Raw genomic sequence first — 16,483 nt, 5'->3', positions numbered from 1 at the left:
AGCCCCAGTGTCCAACCTGGAACTGAACATTCCAGGGATCCAGGGGCAGCCACAGCTGCTCTGGGAATTCCATCCCAGCCAGGAACAATTCCTAATTCCCAAAATCCCATCCAGCCCTGCCCTCTGGCAGTGGGAACCATTCCCCTTTGTCATTGCAGTTCCTGAGGGGATGCAGACTCCTATAAAACCACCAAGGGATTCTTTTCTGCCCACGGGATCAATTTGGATGAGGCTTGGAATTAGAGGAGCCCCAAATGGAGTTGGTCCAAATCAGTTGCCTCAACTGTTTTCTGCTTATTTCATTTTGCAGGTGAAGCTGGGATCTTGAAATATCTCATTGTTGTATAAATCAAAGGAATCAAAGAGTTTCCTCCCCCCTTTACCCACCCAATCTTTTCTCCTATTTTTAGTAAAATCTTTTCCATTTTCTTCAGCTTTAAGAGCGCATCCTCCTGCAGCTCCTTTAAGACAATTGCCTTTGTTGGGAAAAAAAAAAAAACACCAAAACCAAATGCTGGATGATCTGCATGCAGATAAAACCGATACCAGCAAGGAAGGGAAATTTCCCAAGTCTGATATGAGGACTTTGATCTCCCATCAGAAAGCCCATCTGGAAAATACTCTTTTGTTGTTCTTTAAGGAGATGAGTTTTACATTTTGTTTGTTCCATCTGTTTACAAGGCGGGATTTATACAAAACACTCAGCTTTTCAAAAGCCACTGCTGAAGCTGCAGATTGACGTTATTTTTCTCTGCTGAGTAACAAGTTCAAATTCAGATATTATTAATATTTAATTTTTTTTTCCAGGCAACCTTCCTTCAAAATAAAATCAGTTGACTCATGCTGGTAAAAAAGTAACATCCAACTGCATTAAATGGGCTTCAGGAGGAACAAAAGGAGCACAAAATCTGTCGTGTTCTGAACTGCAGCATCACCTGCTTGTTAATTTATGGTTAGAGTTTATTAAAGGTCACGGGGAGGGACAGGAGGGAACTCAATCTCCAGGGGTGGTGTTAAAATAACATCCCAAAGCATCCCCAGAGCGAGCCCTGCCCTGGGGTGGCACTGCAGGCTTGGGGTTAATTCCCTCATTGCTCCCCAATTTCAGCTGGCAATCCACGGAGTTCAGACCTCATCCAAATCCCAGGGCTAGAATTCCAACCCAGAATTCCAGCCAAGGGATGGGAACTGCCTCGTCCCTGGATGGGCTCTGCCACTGCTCCCTCTGTCACTCACCCTTTGCAAGGGCTCTGCTCAGATGCACCCCACAATCCTGGAACCCCACAATCCCACAGTCCTGGAATACTGGAATCCCAGAATCCCAACAGTCCTGGAATCCCAAAATCCCAGAGTCCCGGAATCCCACAGTCCTGGAATTACAGAATCCCAGGATCCCACAGGCCCGGAATCCTGGAATCCTGCAATCCCACAGTCTCGGAATCACAGAAGTCTATACTCCCAGAATCCCACAGTCCCAGAATCCTGGAATCACAGAATTCTACAATCTCAGAATCCCAGACTCCCACAGTCCTGGAATCCCAGAATCCCAGGATCCCACAGGCCTGGAATCCCACAATCCCAGACTCCCAGAATCCTGGAATCCTAGAACCACAGAATTCTATAATCCCAGAATCCCAGACTCCCACAGTCCCAGAATCCCAGAATTCTATAATCCCAGAATCCTGGAATCGCACGATCCCAGAATCCCAGACTCCCACAGTCCCAGAATCCCAGAATTCTATAATCCCAGAATCCTGGAATCGCACAATCCCAGATTCCCAGACTCCCACAGTCCCAGAATCCCAGAATTCTATAATCCCAGAATCCTGGAATCGCACAATCCCAGAATCCCAGACTCCCACAGTCCCAGAATCCTGGAATCCCACAATCCCAGACTCCCAGACTCCCACAGTCCCAGAATCCTAGAATCCCACAATCCCAGAAACCCAGAATCCCAGAATTTCATAATCCCGGACTCCCACAATCCCAGACCCCCACAGTCCTACAAACCCACAATCCCAGAATCCCACCATCCCACACTCCCAGAATCCCACAGTCCCATGGACACCAGCAAGAAGATGCATGAAAAGATGGGGGAAGCAGCATCTTGTCACGGATTTACCGAACACGGAGAAAAAAGTGAATTTCAATCTGGTTTAATGCCACTAAAATGAGCCCCCCACGATGGGAGGTCACCCCAGAGCACAGGAGCGTGGAATATTCTGGAATATTCCCCTCTCTGGTCTGTGTTCCAGCTTGGGCATTGCCCAGGGTGGGAGCTGTGCCCCCTGTGCAGGAATTGCACCCCAGAGGTGCAAACCTCCAAGGCTGGGCGGAGGGGCAGGATCACCCCTGACCTGCTGGGAACGCTCTTCCCAACGCACCCCAGAAGGAAAAACAGCAGTGCACAAAGCTGCATCTTGCCTGAAACATCCAACAACGAACCCAAATCCCTGTAAGGACATCCACAAAAATCCTGGAACCCTCCTCATCCATTTCCTGTTACCTTCACCTCTGGGGTCCCAAAGCAATTCCAGCAGCCCCAGAGATCCCCTTTATTAATCTCCTCATCCCATTAAGCCTTTCTTAAGTGAAGCTTCAACCAACCAATCAATTTTCTGTCTTGCTACCTGCATTCCCAATCCCTGAACTCGCCCCTAAAGATTCCCTTTTTGCCATCAGACTGGTTAAGGAGCTGCACTCTGCTGAGGGATGTTAATATAGTGAATTATAGATGTACACACATGAAAGCAGATCGGGCCCCACCCTCTCAATTCTTTTTAATAATAAGTGGAGAAAAGTATCCCTGGAATTGCATTTTTATGGCCCAGTTTCAGTACCAAGAGGCAGACCCAGCTCCCAGTAAAGTCAAGGTTTGCATTTCCAGCTGCTGGATCAAGGGCCTCAAACAATATTTTATTTTGGGGGTATCTGCTTTCCTTCAGTTTTCAGGTTTCCCAAAATTAAACTGGAACGGGTTGGAATTGAACACATTAAAAAAAAAAAAATAGCAACAAAGTCTTTCCTGCTTTCCAAACAAAGAGGGCTCAGGAGTTGGTAGCTTGGCATGGGAAACCAAAGTAGCTGAAGTTAATCTGCTGACAATCTGGTGCAAATAAACGGGTTTTGCTTCCCAGCCTGGAATATCTGTGAAGATACTTCCAGGGAGAGCTACTTCAACACAGGGAAATAACCTAAAGAGCTTTGGGTCCGCACAAAAAAAAAAAAAAAAAAAAAAATGGATTCCCCAAACCGTTGAAAAGCAGCTCAAAATAACACAAAACCGGGGAAACTGGTGCCCAGTCCTCCCAGCGCTTCTCCCACTCGCGATTACTTTCCATTCCTGCTTTTTATGGTGTGAGAAAAGGCGCTGCAAACACGAAAACAGTTATTAATTGCACCCAACCCCTGCAGGGCCAGAATTATGGTGCAATAATTCACACCTCACGAGCTCTGCCGTCCCCTTCCCTCCCGCCTAACACCCCATTAAGAACCGACTTATTGAACCGTCCTTCGTGCCTCGTCTTGTTTTATTGCCCCGAAATCGCGGCGTTCTCAGCAGCTGTAATTAACAGCTTCAATTAACCCCTGCAGATGTTGCGCAACTTTTAACGATTTAACCAAACTCTGGAGCTCTGGCGGGGCAGGTACAGGGTGAAAAAACCACCGAGAGCGGGTCTCCCCTTCGCGGGGCGCTCCCGGCTGCTTTCCCAGCTGTTTTCCCAGCTGTTTTCCCAGATGTTCACGGTCCCAGCTGTGCCCGCCGCTGCAGTTGCGCGATGTGGCCGCTGGATGGCGCTGGCGCTCCGGGCATCGCCAGCCCCGCGCTTCCCCCCCCGAACCTTCCAGAACCCCCCAAAAGCCCCCTTAACCCCCCCTCCCCCCCAAAAAAAAACACGAATTGCGGCTTCCCGGAGCCTTCACAGCTCTCAAGGAACGGCTCCTGCTTGTTCCCAACCGGGAATTGCCTAAAGATGCATCCCCGAGGCTCAGGGTGCTGTGGGTGTCCAAGAGAGGGATGCACAGGAGGGGGGATGGAGTGATGGAATATCCTGAGTGGGAATAAATCCATAGGGATCACCCAGTCACAGATCCCAACAACAATCCCAGCCTGGGCATCCCTGGCAGCTCCTGGAGCTCTGGCTGTGCCCATTCCCTGGGGAGCCTGGGCAGTGCCAGCACCCTCTGGGACAGGGAAGAACCTTTCCTAAAATCCAACCTGAATCTCAGCTCCAGCCTCTCCCTGGTGCTGTCCCTGTCCCAGAGCAGAGATCAGAGCTGTCCCTCTGAGGGGCTGCAGTTCCAGTGAGTCTCCCCTCAGCCTCCTTCTCTCTGGACGATCCAAATTCCCTCAGCCTCTCCTTGGATGGTGCCTGCAGGTCCTTCCCCATCCTCGCAGCCCCACTCCCAGGTGGATCTTCCCAGACCCGAAGCCATCCTTGCCCAGCAGGGGCTGCTCCCGGGCAAACAAACACCTGGCAGCGAGACAGAGAGAGGAGCTGAGCTCGCTGTGACACCGAGCAGAGTTTGGCTCCAGAGCTGGTTTTTGATAGTCAGAAATGCAGAGCAACCTGATCCACTGAATGGTGTCAGTGCTCAGGGCAGGGGGGTGGAAAAGGAGATTTAAGGTCCCTTCCAACCCAAACCATTCTCTGGTTGTAAGAATTTCCTTCACACATCCCAAGGGGAAGGGTCAAGGCCTCTGTCAAAAGCACAGCACAGCTCCTGAGCACTCACAGGACCTTGTCTGGAAAACTGCCCCAAAGCACAGAGGACGTTGAAATCACTGGGACATAGGGACAGAAAGGCCTGGGATGGTAATTCCACGGGATTCCTTATTGGAGGGAGCACAGTGTAAGGCACATCTGTGCCTCTCATGGAATCACAAAATCCCAGAATGGGTTGGGTTGAAAGAGACCTTAAATCCCACCCATTCCCACCCCTACCATGGCAGGGACACTTTCCACTGTTCCAGGCTGCTCCCAGCCCCAGTGTCCAACCTGGCCTTGGGCACTGCCAGGGATGGGGAATCCACAACTTCTCTTGGAAAAAAAAAAAAAAAAAAAATCCTAGGAAGCCATAAGTCAGCAATTTTCAGTGGGTGATTCATAAACCCCAGGTCAGATTTTTCCTTGAGGTCACAGCAGAAATCCCCTCCCTATTTCCATAGAACAAACTAACCAACCTCACCACGCTGGCTAAAAGGAAGCCTCCACAAAATTTTTATATTCTGACCAGAAAATACCAGGTTAAAAGCTCCAAATCCAAACCGGGTACCAGATCCCGGAGCGCCCGGAGCTCCAGGGAATGGTGGATGTGGCTGAGCCCCGCAGCGCAGGGAGAGCTCCGTGTGTCCCGCGGGTCACCCACTGCTGCGGCTGCTGCTCCCACCGATCCCGGCGAGAGCCAGCGCTCCTGGGAGCTGCAGGAAGCGGCAGCAGGATGCGAGTCAGGCCCTGGAGCCGGGCGGGACGGAGGGGATGGCGGGGAGCGGGTACACCTCGGAACGGGCCGGACTGCCGCCTTCATCCTCCTCTGACTGCCCTCATCCTCCTCTGACTGCCGCCTTCATCCTCCTCTGACTGCCCTCATCCTCCTCTGACTGCCGCCTTCATCCTCCTCTGACTGCCCTCATCCTCCTCTGACTGCCGCCTTCATCCTCCTCTGACTGCCCTCATCCTCCTCTGACTGCCTTCATCATCCTCTGACTGCCCTCATCCTCCTCTGACTGCCCTCATCCTCCTCTGACTGCCCTCATCATCCTCTGACTGCCGCCTTCATCCTCCTCTGACTGCCCTCATCCTCCTCTGACTGCCCTCATCCTCCTCTGACTGCCCTCATCCTCCTCTGACTGCCCTCATCCTCCTCTGACTGCCCTCATCATCCTCTGACTGCCGCCTTCATCCTCCTCTGACTGCCCTCATCCTCCTCTGACTGCCCTCATCCTCCTCTGACTGCCCTCATCATCTTCTGACTGCCGCCTTCATCCTCCTCTGACTGCCGCCTTCATCCTCCTCTGACTGCCCTCATCCTCCTCTGACTGCCGCCTTCATCCTCCTCTGACTGCCCTCATCATCCTCTGACTGCTGCCTTCCTCCTCTCATTGCCGCCTTCATCCCCCTCTCACTGCTGCCTTCATCATCCTCTCATTCCCACCTTCATCCTCCTCTCATTCCCACCTTCATCCTCCTCTCACTGCCTTAATCCTCTCACTGCCGCTTTCACCCTCCTCTCATTCTCTTCCTCCCCCTCTCATTGCCTTCATCCTCCTCTCATTCTCTTCATCTCCCTCTCTCGTTCCCACGTTCATCCCCCTCTCACTCCCACTTTCTCTCCTTCCAGGCTGCCTGCCCTCCCTCACCTTTCAGCCTCCCAAATCACACCTGCCCTCTCCAAACTACCATTACCTGCCCAGAACACCTCCTACAAGCGATTTTTGCCCAGCCGGGAAGGGGAAAGGCGCAGCCGAGTGCCGAGTACTTAATTAGACACTAATTATGTCCGTGCAAATCCCCCCAGCCCATCCCCGGCACGGCCGCAGGAGTTGCGAAATCGCTGCTGCCTCTGCCAGGCTTTTCCCTGGCGAGTTGCACAAATTTCTGTCAGTCACACGCAACAAAACCCAAAAGCGGCTCCGCAATTCCGGCCTGGAATAGGAGAGGCGGCAGCTGAGAGCGGGCAGGGGCTGGGTGAGAGGAAAGCCGGCTCCTCAGTTGCCCTGAAAGGCTTTTCCGAAGCCGGGATTTGTCCCCCTCCCCTTTTCCCTGGCGTGATTTGCTAATCTTTCCAAAGGGAAACTTCTCCTGGTGTCGCTTTGCCTTCCTTCGGAGTGTGAGGCAGGAGCTGTCTTGACTGGGCTTGTTCATTCACAGAGCTGTCTTGCCTAATCGAGGAAATGACCTGTGAGCACAGAAATACTCCGTGTACTTCTGTGCCCACAAAAATACTCCGTGTACTTCTGTGCCCGGCACAAAGATGCCAAAAGCTGCCCCAAAAAAGATTCCAGTTCCTCCTTCCTCTGCTTTTGCCATCACCTCACGCCTGTCTCTGCCTCTCTTCTCGCTCTTTTTCCTGCCCCAGCAGCTCCGGGTGGAGCAGCGGGAGCACAAAAGATCGGGAAATTCTCTGGAATGACTCTGACCTCCTCTCCCTCAGAGGCCAGGCATCCAAAATGACTCAACCACCCTCCCTGGGCACCCAGCAAATCCCGATCGCGGCGCAGCGAGAGAGGCGCGGCAGCCCAAGTCATTAATCACCAGCATAAACACGGGGGACTTCCCAAAGGCCGACTGCATCCCGGGCAGGGACTCAGCCCTCTCGGCGCTGGAACCGGAAAATTACCGAGCGAATTGTAAAATTCCACCAGCGGCTGCTTTTGGTGGGTCCCCCCCGGTGCCAGCGTGTGGCAGCAGGGGCGCAGCACGGAGCCACCCCCGGGGAAGGTTTTCCAGGAGAGGAGCCCTCCCTGCTCTGTCTGAAGCCCTTTTCGGCTGCTGGCAGGTGACAGGAGTCGTTGTGGCTGGCAGTGATGGTGACAGAGTGGCTGCAGGGTTGGAGGCTCCCAAATCCCCGGCTATTCCCTGGGAGAGGGATCTTTGGCAGGCACCTCCCGCCTCAGCGTTTTTGCTTTTGTTTTATTCACTATTCCTGGAGTTTTGGAGCCTCTAAGAAAACCCTTTGGGATGGGGGAGTGAGGGGGCTTATCCACGCTAAGGCATCGCCTGAGATGAAGGCAAACATTGGCTTCAGGAAGAAACCTTTCACACGAGGTGGCTGAGGCTGTTCTAGCTGAGGTGGTGAAGACTTTTCTGCCAGCTTTTCTTTAGAAGGAGCTGCCAGGGAAGGAGAAAAACCAAAGAAGTCCATCCCCAAGGGTGTTTTGTTGTTTTTTTTTTTTTTTTTAATTTCCTTTAGTGTCCTCGCATCCATGTCAAGAAAATTGGTGCTGCAGCGATAGCAAGATATTTGGAGATGCTATTGAAGCAGCAGGAGAAAGCAAATGTGGATATTTTGGGGATAAAGCAGGGGAATGTTTATCCCTCGAGTTTAATGCTGCCTGAACAAGCTGCTCAGAGCTCCACGTGCACGATGCGCCCCCAAAAACGAGCGGCATTCCATGGGGTCCCCTAAAAACCCCCCTCAGCGCCAGAAGCAGGAATCGCGGCCAGCCCCGAACTGTGAGAATTGGGATTTCACAATCCCAGCGCGTGTGCTGCCCTAGCAGGTCGGTACATAAACTGCTCCAGTGAAACATAAACCATCTCTCTCCTCCTCCTGGGAGGACGTGCTGGGCCATTCTGGGCGAATCGCTGAGGTGCCAGTGACAGCCCGGCTTGGAAAGGTGAATTTTGGGAGTTAGGGATGCATTGTTCTTTGTCTCCCAGGTGTGAGTCAGCCTGGAGAGCTGCAGGTATTTGTTCCAGAGGGAGACTCCGTCCCACCCCCATCTTCCTCCTCCATCCCTCCTCGCAGCGTTGAGGAATGAAAAAAAAAAAAAAAAAATATTGAGCCTTGACCTTCCCCTCCTGCTGCTCCCAGGAGGAGCTGCCGTGCCCTGCCCTGTCTGTGAGTCTGTCCCGAAGCCCGGACGGACAGCGGCACTTCAGGGACACAGCACAGGGATGGTGGCAGGGAGCTGATGGCACCGCTGTGCCCTCCTGGGAGGTGACACCCGCACCCCTCTGCGCCCTGAGGGGGCACAGGGTCCCTGGTGACCTGCACGGGGACAAGGGGGTGGCACCTCCTGGAGCAGCCTCTGCTCCCTTCTCGTCCCCATCAACCCGCAGGGACAAATCCAAACTCTCCGAGCTGCAGGGGAATCACCTGTGGGAGCTTCCCCGCTGCCAAACCCTGCCAGGTGACAATTCCTGCCCCTCCTGTGCCCTCCCCAGCCTTCAGCTGCTCCAGGTCCCACTCTCTGCTCTCTCCTCTTTGCCTCTCCAGCTCCGGGAATTCCCTCCCAGCTGATAAATTCCTCGATCCCCACGCTGCCCCCCGAGGAATTCCCGCAATCCCGGTTTTTAGCTGGAGCACGGGGAGGGCAAAGCTCGAGTTCAGCTGAGTCAGGGCACGTGAGAATTACCTGGTGTCACCCCGGCAGGGAAAGTTCACCCACAACAACAGCTCGGGGGAGATTTATCTCCTTTGTGCCGCTTAATTCCCATGCCGAGCTCTGTCTCCCCGCAGTGCCGGGCTCAGGTGCGGGGCAGCGCTCAGGTAAATGAGCCCAGCCTGCCCCGGGCAGGGAAATCGTGCCCTGGAAGCACAGACACTCCGCCTGCTAATTGTGTACTAAATGTAATAACGCTGTCTCCTGCTGTCCCGGCTCCCGGGGCAGGATCCAGCCCACCCGAGAGCTCCACACTGGAGCTGTCGACCTCGGAGCTACCTGTCTAGACTGCAGACTTTGCTGCCAGCAGGGCAGAGCAGACACTTGTGGGGTTCAAGTTGTTTCACCCTAAGGGAGACATCCCAGCCGAGCCAGGAGGGTGAATCACAGCCCAGGAACAGCTGTTTTTTCCTCCTCGATGGCAGAGATACCCGATGACTGTGTCAGACACAGACACACAATGTACAGATGGCTGGAAGCTCAGGGAAACGAATCCCAGCCTGGATACACCTCAGAAGTTTCTCTTTCATGGAGTGAAGCAACACTAAAGGAAATGGAGAGATATTCCCTGGGCCAGCACCTGGAAGTCACACTGAGTCACTATTTGCAGACATGTGATTAAATCATGGAATATCCTGAGCTGGAATAAACCCACAAGGACCATCGATCCAATCCCTGTCCCTGCCCATTCCCCCCAGCAATCCCAGCCTGGGCATCCCTGGCAGCTCCTGGAGCTCTGGCTGTGCCCATTCCCTGGGGAGCCTGGGCAGTGCCAGCACCCTCTGGGACAGGGCAGAGCCTTTCCTAAAATCCAACCTGAATCCCTCCTGGCCCAGCTCCAGCTGCTCCCTGGGTGCTGTCCCTGTGCCAGAGCAGAGATCCGAGCTGTCCCTCTGAGGAGCTGCAGTCCCAGTGTGTCTCCCCTCAGCCTCCTTCTCTCTGGACAGTCCAAGTTCCCTCAACCTCTCCTCATGTGGCCCCTCTTTCCCCATCCTCATGTCCCTCCTTTGGACGCTCTAAGAGATTTAAATCCTTTTTGTACTGTGGAGCCAAAGCTGCACCTTCCTCTCTTGGGCAAAGCTTGCGCACCCATGGGCAGGACCTGACCCTGCTGCTCCTGTGAGGGTGTTCAGACCTTAAAGCTCATCCTATTCCCACCCCATCCATGGCAGGGACACCTCCCACTGTCCCAGGCTGCTCCCAGCCCCAGTGTCCAACCTGGAACTGAACATTCCAGGGATCCAGGGGCAGCCACAGCTGCTCTGGGCCATCACAAGTTCAGTCACAGTAAAACATTTCTAACTCTGGGTCTACGTTTCAGGAGGCTGAAAGCTCCTTGGATGTGTAATTCCCACACCCACACTGGAAAATCAATGCCCTAAAGAAAAGGAGGATTGAATGAAGGAGTTTTTGCAGCTCACTGGGTGATAAATGGGTGAACAGAACGTGGCCTCAGCTATCTCACAGGTTGCTCCTGATGATGTGAACTAATTACTCCATATCCAAGTCCTTTAGCCTGAAGATAAACAAAAAGTCCTCATCAATCTCTTCTTTTCCACTTTCACTGCTCCCTCCTCTTTTCCAGCATGAAAGCAGTGGAAGAAAAACTCGTTCTCTGGAGCTTACAGTCATTTTATCCCCCACCAAACACTGACCTTGATGTGAACTAATTAGGATGGCAATAGATTATTAATACGAGTGGGTAAGGTGAAGTTTCGTCAGTATAAAAGAGGCCTTTGAAGATAACAGCCATTTCCACTTTGATGATGCCATCCCAAGTGCTCAGAAGAAAGCCTATACACTAATAAAGGAGAATTCATCCAGGGGCACCGAGTCACCCCCCAGACCCTTATTCAGGATGGCAAACGAAAATCTGCTTGGATTCTTTTAAACCCCATCACAGATCAGGATTAAAAACCACTTTTGGTAGTGAGCAGATCTCTGATGATCTAAAGACACCCTGGCTCATTTGACTGAGGAAATAAGTGACATATCAAATGCAACCTTCATACTTGAACAGCTGAGGTCACCTTGAGAGAAATGCTGCTGAATGAAACCTCTCTCCAGAGTGCAGCTTTGATTTTACCCCGATTTCTAAGGGGAGGTAAGGTCTTCTCCATGTGAACATCTATTGGTACAGACAGTTTGACTTAGAACCACGCACAGGTTGTGTTTTTAAAGGTGACTGAGGACCTGTTGCTCGTTATGGTCCTAAACTAAACCAGACTTGTTGAAAACTCTCCCAAGGGATCTGCTCCACGAAACTCTCAGATCTGGGATCTGCAGAACCCAGATGGGGAATAAGTCAAGCCCAGAAGCATGTGCTGAAAGCCCCAGCTCAGTGCCTTGTCAGGGGCAATCAGGCCAGAAATCCATTTCAAACAGCTCTGAAGAAATGCTTTGCTTCCTCTCCAAAATCTCTCAGCACTTGGAGCGCAGCTGAGGAACGCAGCAGCCCCTTCCACCCGACCTGTGACTATGGCAGGGGCCAGCAGGACCTGTCCCCTGAGCCACCCTGCAGCAGAGAGGCTGCAGGGGCACAGCCAAGGGGACCAGGACTGGAGGAAGTCAAGGATTCATCTCCACGTTCAACTTTGGCACCAGCTGTGGGATAAGGGCTCGAGACACGCACTGGGTCCAGCTCAGCTGGAACATCAGCTCTGCTGGACACATGGAAATGACTTTCTGCTGGATTTTATGGAATTATGGGGTATTTTCAGTGGGAATAAACCCACAGGGATCATCCAGTCACAGACCCAACAACACTCCCAGCTTGGGCATCCCTGGCAGCTCCTGGAGCTCTGGCTGTGCCCATTCCCTGGGGAGCCTGGGCAGTGCCAGCAGCCTCTGGGACAGGGCAGAGCCTTTCCTAAAATCCAACCTGAATCCCTCCTGGCCCAGCTCCAGCTGCTCCCTGGGTGCTGTCCCTGCTCAGAACAAGCTGGTTCTAAATCTGAAGGGGAAGGGAACAGGAGCTTTGAGGGTCAAGGTGCTCCTCTCTGGTGTTCCTGAAGGTGACAAGGAGAAAAAAAAAAATCAAATCAACCCACACAGAATCCCTTCAGTGTCCCTGCAAAGCCAGGAGCCCAAAGTGACAGCCCTGAAGAAGCAGGCAGAGGGCTGGGGATGCTCTGGGATCGGCCAGAAATGCTCTGGCCACGGAGTGCCCACAGAAATGACCCAAAAAGGGGATTCAGTGTCAGTGATGTTGGGAGGAGATCTGGGGGCAGCTGCTGATGTCCCAAGTCCTGGACACGTCCCTGCCCCTTCCCCTGGAGCTTTTCATGTGGGGGACTTGGGAAAACCAGACAGAATTCCCGAATCCCTGAGGCTGGCAAAGCCCTCCCAGCCCACAGAGTCCCAGCTGTGCCCCACGGCCACCTTGTCCCCAGCCCAGAGCACTGAGTGCCACGTCCAGGTGACACCTGCAGGGATGGGCACTGCAAACCTCCCTGGGCAGCTCTTGCCAAGGCCTGAGCACCCTTTCCATGGGGAAATTCCTGCTGCTGTCCCAGCTGAGCCTGCCCTGGCCCAGCCTGAGGCCGTTCTCTCCAGGATCAGCCAGTGCCAGCCCAGCAGCAGCAGCATCACCCCAAACCCTGTCCCCAAGGGCCACATCCAGACTGCTCCTGAGCACTCCCACAGACAGTGACTCCAAACCTCCCTGGGCAGCTCATCCCAAGGCCTGGCCGCTCTGACAGGGAAATTTTCTTTGCCAATCTCCAACCTGAGCCTCCCGCGGTGCCATTTGAGGCCATCTCCTCTCATTTTTGCCCTGCCCCTCCTGTCAGGGAGTTGTGCAGAGCCACAAGGTCCCCCCTGAGCCTCCTTTTCTCCAGGCTCAGCCCCTTTCCCAGCTCCCTCAGCCCCTCCTGGGGCTCCAGCCCCTTCCCCAGCTCCGTTCCCTGCCCTGGACACGCTCCAGCCCCTCCAGGGCTCTCCTGCAGGAGCCACAACTGGACACAGCCCTCGAGGGTCTCTCAGTGCCAGCACAGAGGGACAATCCCTGCCCTGCTCCCCTAAATTTTGTGTTCTTCCATCCCTCTCCCTATTCCTGGTTTTTGTGCAGGGAGGTGAGAGCACCGAGGGTGGAGTGAGGAATAACAGTGTGGAAGGAAAGTTGTAATCCTGCGAAGAAAAGAAGTGTCAACACTTGTCAAATGTTGCAAAATGTCCCGGTGTGGAAGAAATACAGTAATTGCCAGTATTAACCAACAAAGTGCTGTTGTTTTGCCAGGCTGAGGAACATTTCTTTTATGGAATGGGAAATGTTTTTTACAAAAAGGAGTTTCACTTTCTGAATTCAACAACTTCAAAATTGACCTTTAGCTACCAAAACCTGACCTTTAGCTACCAAAAACTTCTGGATTTGAAGAGTCCAGCTTGCTCAAATCTCTTTTCAGACACAACCCCATCACCAGCCCGTCTGCCCCTCAATATCCTGTAAAATTCTTGTTCTCCCTTAGCAGAGCTGAACCTCTGAAACATCAAAAAGTTTTTAAAAACTCATCTGGACGCATCTGAACTGCCCCCAATGTGCTGAGCAGAGCAGTTTTGGGCAGCTGTGGCAAGGATTGTCCCAAGTCATCACTATGAGTAAAAGGAACTTTTTTCCCATTTCAGAAAGTATCTCAAAGCTAAACATAATCTTGATATGTAAGCAAATATTATTTAAATAGGGGTAAGAGCAAATATTTTTATGTTTAATGTAAAATTCCAATGCAATGACAAAAAACCCCAAGGTTACTGTTGATTATATTGGTTATTTGGTCAAGATGGAAAAACTTCAAAAATTGAATTATTATTATCGAATTTAACTATTTTTTTTTATATATCAGCATTTCCACAATTAAAAAACCCAGCAACATTTGGAAACAATTAGTTTGAATTCATCCAAAATTATACATTTACTAGTGCTGTTGTGCTGTTGCTGATATTTTGAGGCCGCCAGAGAAACAAAACAACACCAAAAAAACAAACAAAAAAACCCCCTTTGTTTATTTGTGCAGCTCTTTCATCTGTTCCAATTAAGATGCTGCATTACTCATTTTTTCCCCATCGTGATCCCAAAATGATTTCGGAGCTGCACTGGCACCTCCTGGCAGGGAATTCCATAGGAAAGGGCTCATCCCCCGTCCTCCAGCAGCTTTTCCCCATCCTCACCCTCTCTCTGAGCCAGCCTAAACTCCCAGATAAGCCGAGCATGAGACACAAGGAGGCAAAGCCAGACAATTATCCAGGCAAATGCTGGAAGGATTTGGGCCCCGAGGCAGAAATGCTGTTTGTGGAGGATGAAGGAGCCATTCCTGCTCCCCACGAGCCCAGCAGAGCTGGAGAGTGGCCACCACTGGACTGGGATTGAGGTTTGGAGGAGATAACATCGAGCTCCTGTCTGCTTTTCTCACCTCGGGGCCTTTTCCTGGGTGCTCAAACAAAGGCGTGCAGGTACCAGCAGCAGGGGCTTGGTGTTCACTCCTGGAAAAATCCATCCCTCATTTCCCTGCTGGAGATCACCCCAGCAAGGTGCAAGGGCAGAGCCTCAGCTGGGCCAGGGAGGAGAGCAAAAAGTTGTGTTTTGCTCGAATTGTGACCCTTTTCCATCTGGCTGGGCAGAGGTTCCTCACTCTCCCTTTTCCCTCCCTACTCCTCTGTTCAAGAAGATGTTTTGGGGCAAAGAATGGAAGAATGGCACAGTCAGAGAATCACTGAGGTTGGGAAAGATCTCCAAAACCATCCAGTCCCAGCTGTGCCCCACGGCCACCTTGTCACCCTGAGTGCCACGTCCAGGTGACACCTCCAGGGATGGGCACTGCAAACCTCCCTGGGCAGCTCTTCCCTATTCCCGAGCACCCTTTCTTTCTTTTTTTTTTTTTCACCCTTTCTTTCCTTTCTGTGAGGAAATTTTTCCCAGTCTCCAACCTGAGCCTCCCCTGGTGCCATTTGAGGCCATCTCCTCTCATTTTTTCCCCTGCCCCTCCTGTCAGGGAGTTGTGCAGAGCCACAAGGTCCCCCCTGAGCCTCCTTTTCTCCAGGCTCAGCCCCTTTCCCAGCTCCCTCAGCCCCTCCTGGGGCTCCAGCCCCTTCCCCAGCCTTATTCTCTTCACGAACAGATTAAATGGAAAAACCTGCCCAAGACATGTCCCTCTGCCACCAGCTCAGCACCAGGAATGACAAAACAGAAAGGGCAGGAAAAGGTTCTGAACCATTCCAGCCTCCCCAGGATGCACCTCTGAGACATCTGTGCTGCAGAACTGGAGGACAAGGAGTGGCTGAAGGGAGACCATGAGAGCAAGGATGAACAACCAAGGCACATGTCTGACATTTAATCTAAACCTGCTCTCAGTCTGAAGCCGTTCCCTTCTGCCCTGTCTCTCCATTCCTTGTAAATAACCTCTCTCCATCTGTCCCTTCAGGTCTGTAAACATATTTTCTCCAAGTGAAAAAAGGGATGTGCTCCATCCCAGTGTGCCTGTGAGGAGACAGTGCTCCCTCAACCCTCCCTTTATATTTTTCCCCTCCTTCCACCATGAAAGAGGAGCGGGATGGCAGCTTTTGGTGGAGATGTGTGCAACAAGGCTCTCATTGTCTCAGACAGGTGTGAGATTGGGATTGAGCCCGTGCCAGAGCCCGGCTATCAGCGCCAGCTCTGGGAGCTGCAAACCCCCTCCAAAGCTCCTGTAATCCCACTGCAGCCAGCCAGAGACTCGACAATTTAAGGCTTAAGACACACACACACAGCATAAATCAGAGGAGGATGTACCAGCCAAGCGTCAGCTCCTTGGGCAGATGCCTGCAGACCGTCTGTGCTCATCAGACCTGGTCTCTCTTGCTTATTGGAAACATTTATGATTTTTTTTTTTTCTCTAAAGATGAGAGGCTGGGTGGAGCAGCCAGCTCAGACACATTTCCATTTGCCCTATCTTGCCCCAACAGCCCTCCTGTGCTCGCTTTCTGGAGGCAGCTTGGCTCGTAAAATCTCTTTATTCTGAGTGCAGGAGGGGAGGAATTACATCTTGGGGAAATGTTTAATGTACAAATACAAAAATCACATGGACGTGCCCTCAGTAGGCACCACCCTCCTGAAACAAAACCGTGCCCTGCCATGGGAGTTTGGGAGCCTCTGAACATGATCAAACAAGCACAGGATTAGCACAGCTGCTTCTTTCTTTCTTTCTTTCTTTCTTTCTTTCTTTCTTTCTTTCTTTCTTTCTTTCTTTCTCTCTTTCTCTCTTTCTTTCTCTCTTTCTCTTTCTTTCTTTCTTTCCTTCCTTCCTTCCTTCCTTCCTTCCTTCCTTCCTTCCTTCCTTCCTTCCTTCCTTCCTTCCTTCCTTCCTTCCTTCCTTCCTTCCTTCCTTCCTTCCTTCCTTCCTTCCT

The 16,483-nt window shown here is 52.1% G+C and overlaps 1 protein-coding gene across 1 annotated transcript in view; it reads right to left on the bottom strand.

The window, feature by feature from the left end:
* The window catches only part of LOC134041422 (runt-related transcription factor 1-like), a 34,047-nt gene that overhangs the window by 5,939 nt on the left and 11,625 nt on the right, over positions 1 to 16,483 (bottom strand). The gene's annotated exons all lie outside the window — the stretch shown is intronic.

This window comes from Cinclus cinclus, chromosome 2 (assembly GCF_963662255.1).
Source record: "Cinclus cinclus chromosome 2, bCinCin1.1, whole genome shotgun sequence".
Taxonomy (NCBI): domain Eukaryota; kingdom Metazoa; phylum Chordata; class Aves; order Passeriformes; family Cinclidae; genus Cinclus; species Cinclus cinclus.
Note: the sequence above shows the minus strand (reverse complement) of the source record. Positions and strands in the feature narration are given on the sequence as shown.